The 12,435-nt window shown below is 42.3% G+C and overlaps 1 long non-coding RNA gene across 1 annotated transcript; it reads left to right on the top strand.

Annotated features, from left to right (window-relative positions):
* Positions 1-904: 904 nt before the first annotated feature.
* On the top strand, positions 905-11,126 carry LOC144365994 (uncharacterized). The gene is made up of 3 exons (XR_013424772.1): positions 905-1,117; positions 5,635-5,746; positions 6,973-11,126. It is a non-coding gene; the product is annotated as an uncharacterized LOC144365994 (long non-coding RNA).
* The last annotated feature ends 1,309 nt before the right edge of the window (positions 11,127-12,435 follow it).

The raw sequence follows: 12,435 nt of genomic DNA on the forward strand, positions 1-12,435 counted from the left end.
CATTCACTCACAATCTCCATGTAAACAAATAATGTTTCTACATTGAAAAAGGGTATTTCTTGAGGAAATACCCTTAAGTGTTAAAGAGTGCTCACCCTCCCTACTGGTGCTTTCTGGAAACGGATAGATAATGGGGAGACGACTTTTCTCAGGAAAAGTTTTTAAGTTTCAATTTTTTTTTTTCTTTTAGAAAAAGTCATGAAGGTAAGACCAGAAGACTGTAGGGCCTAGGAGCTGAGCAGGAAATACTGAAAGTGGACTAGTACGGGCTGCATATTTCCCAAGAGAGGAAACTACATTTCAGGGGCATTAAGATTTCACCCCGCATATCTAGTGATGGTGTTGGGCCTTACTCTGGAGAAGGCCTGCTACCAAAGCCAGGGCAAAGCCAGGGCATGTAGGAAACTGCAAGGGCCTGGAGAGGCTGGAAGGACCTGAGAGACCAGCAAAAGGGGCGGGCCAATGAGAAGGCAGGGCCAGTGAGAAGGCAGGGCCAGTGAGAAGGTGTGGCTAGTGAGAAGGTGTGGCTAGTGAGAAAGCGTGGCTAGTGAGAGGATGGGGCTGGTGGAGATGGGGTCAGTGAAAAGGTAGGGTCTGTTAAAGGATAGGGCCTATGAGAGGGTGGGGCCAGTGAGAAGGTGGGGCCTTGAGAGGGTGGGGCCAGCGAGAAGGTGGGGCCAGTGAGAAGGTGGGGCCAGTGAGAAGGTGGGGCCTTGAGAGGGTGGGACCAGTGAAGGGTGGAGCCAGTGGGGGTGGAGCCAGTGGGGTGGGGCCAGTGAGGGGTGGGGCCAGTGAGGGGTGGGGCCAGTGAGGGGTGGGGCCAGTGAGGGGTGGGGCCAGTGAGGGGTGGGGCCAGTGAGGGGTGGGGCCAGTGAGGGGTGGGGCCAGTGGGGTGGGGCCAGGAAGCCCTTCATTTCAAGATGTGTGGAGGACCGTGGAAGAATTTTAAACAGGGATGTGAATTTATTAGCTGTGAGATTTGAAGCTAGGCACCAAATGTTTTCAGTATTACCTGGAAGAGACAACATCTTTTCCACCTGACGAATGACCTGGGACTTCTCCAGTGAGATTATTAGATGCAGAATGTGCACAAAGCTGTCTACCTGTATCAGCAGAGGTGAGTCACATTGCTAACAAGCACGTCACCTTTCCGGTGCCATTTCTTGGTTTACCTGAAGTGTTTGATTGAATGCATCCTAATATCCTTTCCAATCTTAACATATCCTGGTCCTGAGGTAGGTTTAAAAATAATGTATTTCAAATTATTATACATTTTTTTAAGCTTTTGCTCTTCAACGGAAGAAATGGGCCAGACAATCAAACAGGAAAAACAATGTTTAAAAATACATTTTGTGAATAAAGTGTATTTTTTCCTTTTCCTGGTTATTTTTGATGTGTGTTTGTGTGTGTATGAGAGAGAGAGAGAGAGAGAGAGAGAGAGAGAGAGAGAGAGAGAGAGAGAGAGGGATAGAGAGAAATAGAGACAGACACACTCTGTATGTGAACACAGAGCTGAACCTGTGATCATTTCTTGCTTTCTAAACACCTTAAGTATTCCAGTGCCCAGAACACCTGCTTGGGGTGGGTGGAGGGCTACAACCTTCATGCCCCTGAAAAAACTGGCCAATGTTTCTATTTTCGACCTGTTGGTGACATGACCTCAGCTATACAGGTGAAATGGTTTTTTTCCTAAAAAAGAAATCATGTGTACCTTCCTGACCAAACATGATTAGGGGTCTTCAAAGTTTCAGGAAAAGTCTAGATTAGAGTTCAAACAGCCACATTTGCTCAGGGCTAACACATGGTCTGTATCGTTCCTAGTAAGGTGATAGTTTAAGGTCAGTTGGCAAGCTGGGTTAATGATTGACTGGATTAGTTGACTTAGATAAAAACTACATCCTGACTTGTGGTCACCCTAGTGGTTCCTTTCTGAGGATGCCTTTGATCTTCAATGGTCTCTTTAGACCTTTGGCTCCTGGTGTCAGAGTTTGTAGCATCTTTTGTTTCTTGGGTAGGGTCTTTGTGAAATAAAGAGGTTTGTAACAGTGTTACTCCTTCAGGGGATAGTGAGTCAGTAGGAGCTATTATAAATGGTATATAGAATGGGTTGAATTCAGCAGGGTGGGAACTAAACCCCCTCATCCTGAGTTAACCCACTCTGTAACAGAATGAAATATGGCCATCATCACCTGGGAACCGGAAGAAAGGGAAGGGAGGAAGGACACGGGGCTGTAGGGCCGTCTCCATGGGGCCTGAGCTCACCCCAGAGTCTTGAAGCTGGGACGATCCTTTGGAGTTGTCCCCACTGGAGTGAGGGGGTCGAGCCCTTATTCTCCCACATCTATCAGCCATTGGTTACTGGCCTCCCTGGAAAGATGGAGGGGCTTCTAGGCAGCTGATGCCAAGGGCTCTCTGCAGGCAACACTCACAGCAGCAGGAGGACAAGTCCTTCATCCGGTCCCAGGGCATCCCAGGTCCACCAGACTGGAGTAAAAAGGCACAATCCTACCTAGCTGTGAGAGGTATGACCTGCTGTGAGCCTTTCTGGCACCTTGCAGGTACAAGCTCATTCTCAGTGGGGTGTTTGGAGGTTCCCTTGACACCCACCAAGGACTTCTGGGTGCTGTTCTTTGTACTGGCACTGCTCCAGGCTATCTGCCATGGTTCCTGCCCAGGCCTGAGATCTTGGAATTTATTCCTTTGTGGGTTCCCTTGCCCTTCCACGTGCTCCTTTTGTTAGGAATTGGATGTAATGTTTCCTTAGAAAAAGGTGCCTTTGCCTCACTCTTGGTGCCCAGCTATTCCTGTTTGCCCAGCCCTGCCCTGGTTTCAGTACAGAAAGTCTCCTACCCCAGGACACCTTTTAGTCCTGGGCATACAGGGATGGTTGGTCACCCTGGAACACATGGACACAAAGCATCTGCAACTTAATGGTTCAGCTACAACCTCATATCTTTAGGTATGACCACCTCCCCAGTCCTCATGCCTGTCACCTTCCAGGGACTCCTGCCAAGCCAGCCAAGTGGCCTGTGAAGCTCTTGCCTTGAGTGATAGAGGGGCACACCCTGTGTCACTCTTGAAATGGGATGAATAGAACGTGACAGCATCATCAAAAAATCCTTCCTCCTACCAGAATCTTCAGTGCTCCTGACATCTTCCTGCTTATCCTGGAAGTGGGTAATGGACTACAGTTTGCAAAACCTATTTCACAATGTGGTAGTCTATCTGCTTAGTGTGGAGTGAGGTGAGCTCTCTGGGTATAAAGTCCCAGGGGGGCATGTCCCTTGTGGGAGACCATCCTTCCGGGGGACTGCCAGTAACCATCAAGAGGAAAGCTGGAATGGGTGTCTGTTCCTCACTGTGAGCTGCACAATTTCCCCTTCCAGTCCTTTGGATTTAGGTCAGAAACTTTAAGAAGCCTATGTACACGAAAACTATCCAAGGATTCTGTTAAAAGTGTAGCTTATCTGCTCATAAACATAAAAAGATGATCAGCTTCATCCATAACAAGATCAGCACAAATTAAAACTAAAGCAAGATGCTATTTCTGACCTGTCAAGTCAGCAAACATCTGGCACTCTGGCCATAACACAATGGGGAAAACACAGGCTCTCACACATTGTTGGCACAGTCCCCTGGAGAAGCATCTGGCAATACCAGCACAAGTTCACTGCATCTGCCCTTTGATCCAGAAACCCACTCTTGCTAATTCACTCCACAGATATACCCGTATGCATGACAAATGACTTATGAATACTCTATAATATAATATCCTAATTGTCTCATTGTTTATAACAGCAAAAATAATTTGGAAATATTTTCAGTGAAAAATCCCAACAAAATATCCTTTTTTCTTAAGCTATATTGGTCATTAAACTGTAGTAGACCTACACTATAGGATAGTATATGGCATAAAAAATTAGTGGAAATGTTTGTATAATTCTAACATAAAGGGATCTTTAGGATATAGTATTGAGTGAAAAAATTAAATAACAAGTTTTATATATAAAGTTAAAATATATGAAAATATATTCATATTTTGCAAGAAATAAGGAAATGGAATATATATAAAGGAAATGGAATATATATAAAGGAGGAAATAGAATATACATATATATAGTATGTATAAATAATATATGTATATATAATTTTTTTGAACTTGTGAACCTCCTGCTTCAGTCCCAAGAACCTGGATTAGAGTCATGAGGTCCTTCATGTTCAGCTCCCTTCTCCAAATTTTAATTTCCTGATGCAAGGTGGGGTCTAGAATTCTATATTTTGATATATTTTGGAGGCAGATGAACCAAGGAACGCACACTTAGAGAGACACTCCAAGTGCTCTTTCTCATGCATTTTTTTTTGGCATTTTTACTTGACCATTCTGTTTGGCTGAATGAATATTTTATGGTGCAAAAATGTTACAGGAAAGGCTCTGAGGGAGGAGACAAGGTCGAGCTGATTGGAGGACCCTAAAGGCATCAGTGGGTGCCTGGAGCAGTGTGGAGTCAGGTCAGGAACCTGTCTAGAAGGTGGTCACGTGGCCAGATTGTCCTGGTTGGGAAGCTCTGTGTTCCTCGTTGCCTGTAAAAAGTCCAAGAAGGTTCCTCAGAAGTGTCTGCATTCTCAATGTTATAGAGCTAGCAGATGTGTCACAAATTAGCAAAGCATGAGGTGCGGGCAGAAGGGATGATGTTGTGGACTGAATTGTGTCCCCCTCAAGAGAGACATCAAAAGATACATCCTAACCTCCGATACCTACAAAACTGGCCTCGTTTGTGGACAGCATCTTTGCCTATACAATCTTGTTGACATAAGATCACACTGGTTTAGCATGGGCCCGCAGTCCGGATTGCCTGGTGTCTAAGAGAGGAGAAATTTGGGCACCCAGACATGGACACATGGGAAAGAAGTTCACGTGCCCGTAGAGCAGCTGTTGGAGCTACAGGGCGAGGATGCCAAGGATTGCCAGCTGCAGAGGAGCTCGGAAGAGATGGGGAAGGACTCTTCCTTGGAACTCGCAGAGGGAGCACCACTCTCCTGACATGTGGATTTTGGACTTCTAGATTCCAGAACTATTAGAGAATAATACATTTCTCTTTTCAAAGCTACTCAGGTAATGGTGATTTGTCGCAGCCATAGAAAACTAATGCAGATGGTGAGAGAAAAAATTAAAAATAAAACTCCTCACAGGACTGAAAAGCCAGAGAAGTATGATTGACCACCCTAAAGATAGGGAAGCCTGAGGGAGGGTTTGGAAAAGGTAGGAAGCTCAACTTTAACTCACCAAAATTTAAGCACACATGGTATAGCAGGGGAGGTGGGTCAGAACTAGTTGAATGTATAAGTGCAACTTCATGACGTCAGTAGAGGAATTTTATGCATTGCCATACACCAACCAAGTGCTTATGGAAGCCTACTAGTTCCACTGCCCTGGTTTTCTCAAGGTGATAAGGGGGTAGGAATAAAGTCTATTCCTCAAGAAGTTTATGTAATATAATAGAGACATGGGTCTGCATGTGTGAAAAATAACTAACCTTGCAAGGAATGAATACATGGCAAGTGGATATAAGTTTGAACTTTTGGAGGTATTATGCTGGTCATGGTTAACAACTAACTTGATTGTGTATTCAACAGTTTCTCTATTGCAAATATTCCCACCGTGACCAACTCCAAGCTCCCAATGTTATGTCGCTGAACATGGAGTAGAAGAGATGCTGATGGTTTGCTCTGGGAGTCAGGGCAGCAGGTAAGATCCAACTTCACTGGAAGTGAGAGCTCTGAGCTCCAGAGAGATGAAGATTGAAGAAAGAAACTAACTCAGCAGGTTTTGATGGATGAGTGGATCAGGAGGAAGGGGAAGAGGCTTCAACAGGAAGCAGTCTGAATAAGGAGCAGGAGAGGAAATGGAGAGAAAGGTCCAGGAGCTACATAGAGCTACATCCTGGTCTCAGTTCAGACACTTGTTAATTGTACAATCTAAGCCTCATTTTGTTCATGTGTAAAATAGTACTTAACACGCAGGATTATGACCCAGCCATGTTAATTTGGTACATAATAGACACTCAAAAATGATAAGTTGTCCTCAGCAATGAGCTGAATAATTTTGTTGCAGTGTTTGTGTAGGACTATAGTGGTAGTTAAAACTCCAAAGATGCACGCACACACACACAGGTTTATATGTGTACATGTGTATGTATATATGCACATGTATAGTCATATAACATCTACACACACACATATGCAAGATTCCCCATTTATTAGACAAAGCTACATGGAATAGGAGCTATTTTATTCTCCCTGAATGTAGGTTAGGAGCTTTCTAGAATGTTACGTCATTTCTATTTAGTTGTTCAAGGACATCTGAGGGATGAGAGCCCAAAAGTGCTTAGAGGAGAAACATCCTGCCATAGCCTTTGAGACTACAAAGAACTATAGCAGGACCGGAAAAAAAAGTGCTCATGTGAAGATGGGTTCCTTCCAGACTTATTGACAAAGGGGATTTTAGGTCAATGTTTATCCTTCAGGAAGACAACAGGGAAACAGGAATTATTCTGCATTCCGTCAAGGAGGTGTGCAACCATTTCAGAAAGTGGAGCAAATTCCTGACACTGAACAAAAGAGAGTGTCTTTGAGGATGTGACTGAATTGGGCGGGGGGGGGGGGGATTTTGAATGTGTCCTTTCCTTCTGGCCGAGTTCCTTGGTAGTCAGAGAGAGTGACTCCATTTCTTGCTTGTTTCTCATGCACAATTTGAGATTACAAAGTCAAATGCACAGGTTGGATCACTCAGGAGCCAGCCAGATGGAGGACAATTCATTGCTGCTAGAAATCACCATCAGGAAAAAATAATAATCTTATGTTTCCATTATATCTATTTATATTTAGCTTGTGAGTTCAAGGAATTTAAAGAAGTTTCTTACATTTGCATGGCCACTTAGGTCAAAATTTGTAAAGACTGTTTGTCTCTAACAGGGAGCTAGCGTTGCTAGATGCTAAGAAAATCTGTGACCAGAAAAATGGAAAAGCCAACCCAGGACCCAGCCATCGGGACCATTCCCAGTAAAAAATGAGTTGTAATGGTATCTGAGACCCAGAGGGTTAACAAAGAAAGCAGGTGAGCACAACAATATTTTGAAACACACTTAAAATTTGGGGAAGGGTAGACCAAGCAAGTGGAACAATCTGAATATGGTAGAAAGCAAAAGTTGCAAACTCAAAGGCCTGTAGGAAAGAGCAGTTTTGGGTCAAACAGGAAATAAAACAGGCTGCACCACTGCTTCCAAGCTCTGTTTCTTAAGCTTGTGTGGGCTTGACACAAAGGTCACACAAAACAGAGGACCTCATGATTCAACCTCTGATATAACTTTGGCTTTCCATCTGGGATGTAGATACCAAGATGGCAACCAACACGTTTCTTATTCTGATGGCAGTATGTTCAGACCAGCAAGGCAGGACAAATGAATATTTATATACTTTGTGAAGGCCCGATTTTATTATTAATTATGGGAAGAAATGTGTGAATATTAGCCCATCTTTTGAATTTCCCTGATTTATTAACCTCAAGTGTTGGATACTAATGGAAGACCTCCAAACAAATGAACAAATGAAAAGAAAAGGTACTGTGGACATCCAAGGTACCTATTTTAATATCTCAATTTCTAGATGAGGTCATTATAAAACAAAATGGTTGAAGCCCTTTCTTTGTGAGCAGGAATTTTGAAGGGAAAGAGAAAGGAACTTATTATACCTATCAAATGCTACTCCCTTGACCACGTATTTTAAATGAATTATTTCATTTGATGCTCACTGTAAGTTTTTGAAAACAAGTACAGATGAGGAAACTAAAACTCAGAGTGTTTTAGAAATTTGCTCAGGTCATGGAATCTCTGAGGAGCAGGTCATATAATTGATGTGGCCATAGGAGAACCTTCTGAGAATCATCTCTGGAACACGTGATTTTGTTTTAGAACTTTTAGTGTTTGTCTTTGGTCAATAGTTAATAGTTAATATTGGTTTTTTTTCTTGTTTTTAAAATATTTTTCTCCTAAGGAGTTTTAAGATTGTAAATAGTTCTTCCAGTGTCCATCAGGTTTATATCAGAGAAACAGACTCAATGGGAGAGGGATAGATAGATAGATGGATAGATGGGTGGATGGATTTCATGAAATTGGTTGACATGCGCTGGTGTATAGTACACAGGTAGAATTTCTTCTTACTCGGAAATCTTAGTTTTTCTCTTAAGCTCTTTCAACTGTTTGGGAAAAGCACACCCACATTTTCAGGGGGTAATTTCCTTTACTTAAAGTCAGTGGATTGTAGATGTGAACCACATCTACAAAATGCTTCTATAGCAGCACCTATATAACAGTGGGCTACCTCTGAACTCCAGTTCATTAGTTTTTTTGGAATTTTTGTAGCACCAAGGATAATGATAATGTTGCTTAGTAATCGACAAATAATTTATTATCATAGACCGAGCTGGCACAAGAAACTAGCCTCACAGTTCCCCAAACTTGTATCCTTCTCTTTTATAACACAAAGATAATCCTGACTGGGAAAATCCAAGAAAGTAGTGCTCTTTTCTGCTACCAAGGGTTTCCTTCAGCATCAGAAAAGGTATTTGGCTTTGTGCCCCTCCACGTGGGGATGGTCTGTGGCTCAGCTGTGCTTTGTGGCCTGTGACCTAGCCAAGTCCAAGGCTCTTCATTTTGGATTTTTTAAGAGAGGGCTTGCAGGCCTCCTAGTATTTTATTTATATTTAGTTTGGTTCATAAATGAACCCACAGTTCTCTTGGATTTCTATCTCTGACCCAATTGGCAGTGTCACCATTGTACCTGGGAGGTGTTGGTTGGTTCTGCAGATCCCCGTGTTGCTCCCACACTGCTCCTTCACAAGTGCTCCAAATGAATGTGAAGCAGAAAGCCCTGATTTTGTGAGGCCAAAGACCTTCAGGAGCTCCGCGGGAGCTGACGTAGGTCCGTGACCCCGGGAGCTCTGGTCATGTCAGCAGGCTATCGTGTCTAGCCTCATAACATCATCCATTCTGCTTGCTTATAAACTTTCAAAATATTTCCTAATGATGGTTGATTTCAAGAAACATCTGTGACCAGTTCTTAGTGAGTAATTCCCCCTGAAAAGTTGTTCCTGTTCTAAATGTGCATGTGCTTAGAAATGTAGTCAACAGACAATAATTTTTCACATTTATTTTGTTTTTAATGTTTTCTTTTTTTGCTTTCCTACCTTTTCCTGTTTTCCTATATCCCTGCATTTTTTTCTCTGCCTAACTTTGGTTCTTCAATGATTAAACAAATTGTGGTTTTGTTTAATTGTTAATCTCAGGTGCTGTGAAGGCAGGTCGTTTTCTGGATAAGTTTCAGGAAGTTTCTAGTTTTTGCACTATGTTAAGTGTTGTTTCTAAGGCCATAGACACCTCTAAGTGAAAAAAAGGGAATTGCATTTAATAAATACTCAGTAAATGCTGAACTTTTACCCACCTTGATATTTATACAAATAACAACTGAAAAATTGCATATGGCTGAAAATTGCAAAAATTTCATAAAGATAAAAGGCAGAACAACTGCAGTTAAAATGTGACAGAGATGCTGCCTTGTGTTCACCACACCAGGTCCTATTCTTGAACACATAGGAAGACTAGACTTCCAGGCTCAGTAGACCTTGCAATTTATTTCTAAGCACAGGACTGAACTCTGGCCAGTGTAGAAGAAACCTCTGGGTCTGGTCTTTAAAACCATCCTGCTCAGTTCCCTTGTCCTCCTTTGTCATTTTACAGCAAAATCTAAAGGACATGAGTTCTAAATAGCAGTCCTATAAGATAAAACAGCTGCCAGACATGCCTCAGACTAAGTATAAGAAATGAATATTAATTGTATTAAGACAAAGAGATCTCAAATGTATTTGTTACTGCAGCATGGCCTAGATAGTACTGACTAAATCTTTTCCCTTGTGTATTTCCTATGACAGTGGGCTACCTCTGAACTCCAGTTCATTAGTTTCCTTGGAATTTTTGTAGCACCAAGGATAATATTAAGGTCATAGAAGTTTCCACTCACCTAAATCTTTTAGCATAGATGTAGTTTATGAGAGTGGTGAAAATTCAGTTGAAAGAGAAAGAGATGGAAAACCCCATTACCCTGGGCAGTTGAAGCAACTCCAAGAGAACCATGTCTCCAATTTTAACTTCAATTTCCTACTCCCACCTTCTTTCCCTCTTTGCTCAACTTGCTTGTGTTATTTTTTCTAAACCCCCAGAAAGCCAGGGCTTTACTTTTAGCAAACAAAATGCAGAACAAAACATGTAAGAAAAAGTTAATAATTATTTATAAATAGATTATTGTTGCCAAATGAGCCCAACGCTTGGGGTTGAGCTCATGTAGGGCAAATCAGATACATTCCTGAATAAGCAAAGCCAGAGTGAGGCCCTTGCCAAGCCAGAGGCTCTGAAGAACACATGCTCTGAGACACGAAAGCAGGGAATGGAAGTGGGAGACTTACACTGGGGCAACTGGAAGCCATGAAGACAAACAAGGACAGCTTCCCAAACGTGGAATCCTTCAAATTTTTATTTTGCAAAATATCATCCGAACATTGTGTTTCCTATTTGGTATGTGTACAAGTGGCAGAGATATTAATGATTCTCAATGTATATTTTCTCCCTTTTCTTCAGAAATGGGACCATCGGTACTTAGCTGAGCACATGCCATACTAAATATAGACTGTATTTCCCAGTCTCTCCTGCAGCTGTTTGTAGCCAAAGAACTGCATTACGGCTCATGGGAGATGAGAGAAAGGGATTTCCACATGTTCCAAAAAGGTCTCTAGGGAAGTAGGGAGGGGCAGACCCCTTTTCCCCTTTATCCATTCAGCATGATGGATCGCCATGATGGCTGCCACTCCAACTTGGACCATGAGAATGAGGACCAGACCCTTGGCTTGTTGGAACAGAAAGTTGAAGGCACCTGGGCCCAGATGATGCTAGAGCAGCTATGAAAGCCTGGAACTACTCTACATCCAGTGTTTCATGAGAGACATACACATTCTGAATCCTCCTATGGTGTGCAAGCCACCACAACTTGCAACTTTAAAACTAATGGAAAGTTGTATCTGCCACACTGTGCCAACTTCTACCTTGGTTAAATGTTATATTTTTATTGCCTAAAATGCACACACTTGCTTCACAATGCAGACATAGGCAAAGGGTGTATGCATGCATCTCAATCTGTGGTTCACAATTTTAAAAAGTGATTCAGTGTTGGGAGTTTTGTACTGGGAAACTTTCCACGTAATTTTTGTTACAAGAAGGACATAAGCACAGGTCAGTCTCACAGTCTTTCATGGCAATGTACCCATTTAAGCCCCAATCAAAATTTAAAAAGAAGTAGGGTTTGTGTTATACTCAATACCAGGTTGCAATTTTGAAGCTATTCAAACATGAGTATCTTGGTTCTCAGTGCCATTTGGTTGCCCTAATTATTATAAAATTAATGCTTTGAAAACAAAAGGCTAAAAAGCATATCACACATGAGTTTTCTAAAATAGTAGAGTCATGTGAGTTTCTGCTTAGGTAACTCTAATTCAGATGGAAGGAAAAAGGAAAGGTTTCAGGTTATCATAGCTTTGCTTTACAAGTTCAGAATGATAAATTATACCAGCACGAATCTTTTTGAGCCCAGTGAAAAATGACAGCAAACATGTGTTTTATAAAAAAAAAAAAATTAATGTGTATGTCTCAGCCTGGGTTTTTTCTCCTTAAACCCCAAACAGATTCAATTAAATTAAAAAATGTAATTCAATAACCATTCCTTGAATGCCTACCCATGTTGGCTCTATGCAAACTCCATGACATGAAGATCACTGAGATGTGGCCTGGACGTCAAGAAGTGCACAGAACAGGAGATCAGCCAAGGGAATGAGCGGCTGTGAAATGACATATAGAAACTGGCTAATGTTATAGGCTCACATTATGAAGAAAATGTTCTGGAAACACAGAACAAACTAGCTAATCCTACCTAAGGTGAGAGGAGATGTCTATGAAGTCTTGCAGGATGACCAGAGTTCCTCAAGGCCTAGCAGGTGGAGAAGATAGTCCAGAGAAGGAATAGCAAGTGCAAAGGAGAAGCCCGGAGTCCTTGCTGGGTTGGGACACAGCTGTGAGACTTCAGCAGCCAGAATTTTTGGCAGCAACGAGAATGCAGGCTTTAGTCCTGAAGGCAGGCTGTGGGCAGCACATTACAGTACACGCCACTCACTCTACCTAGGGACAGTTCATTTAGAAGCTCTTGAAATGAAAACAGTTTTCCATTTGAACTAGTGAACACACAGAACATATTGCTTGTAATCCTGCAAGGGATCCTCACTGTGTTTTAGGTAAAATCCAATCCCCCAGAGAGCCCTTTGGGTCCATTCCCAATCTGACA

This window comes from Ictidomys tridecemlineatus, chromosome 8, assembly GCF_052094955.1.
Source record: "Ictidomys tridecemlineatus isolate mIctTri1 chromosome 8, mIctTri1.hap1, whole genome shotgun sequence".
Classification (NCBI taxonomy): Eukaryota; Metazoa; Chordata; class Mammalia; order Rodentia; family Sciuridae; genus Ictidomys; species Ictidomys tridecemlineatus.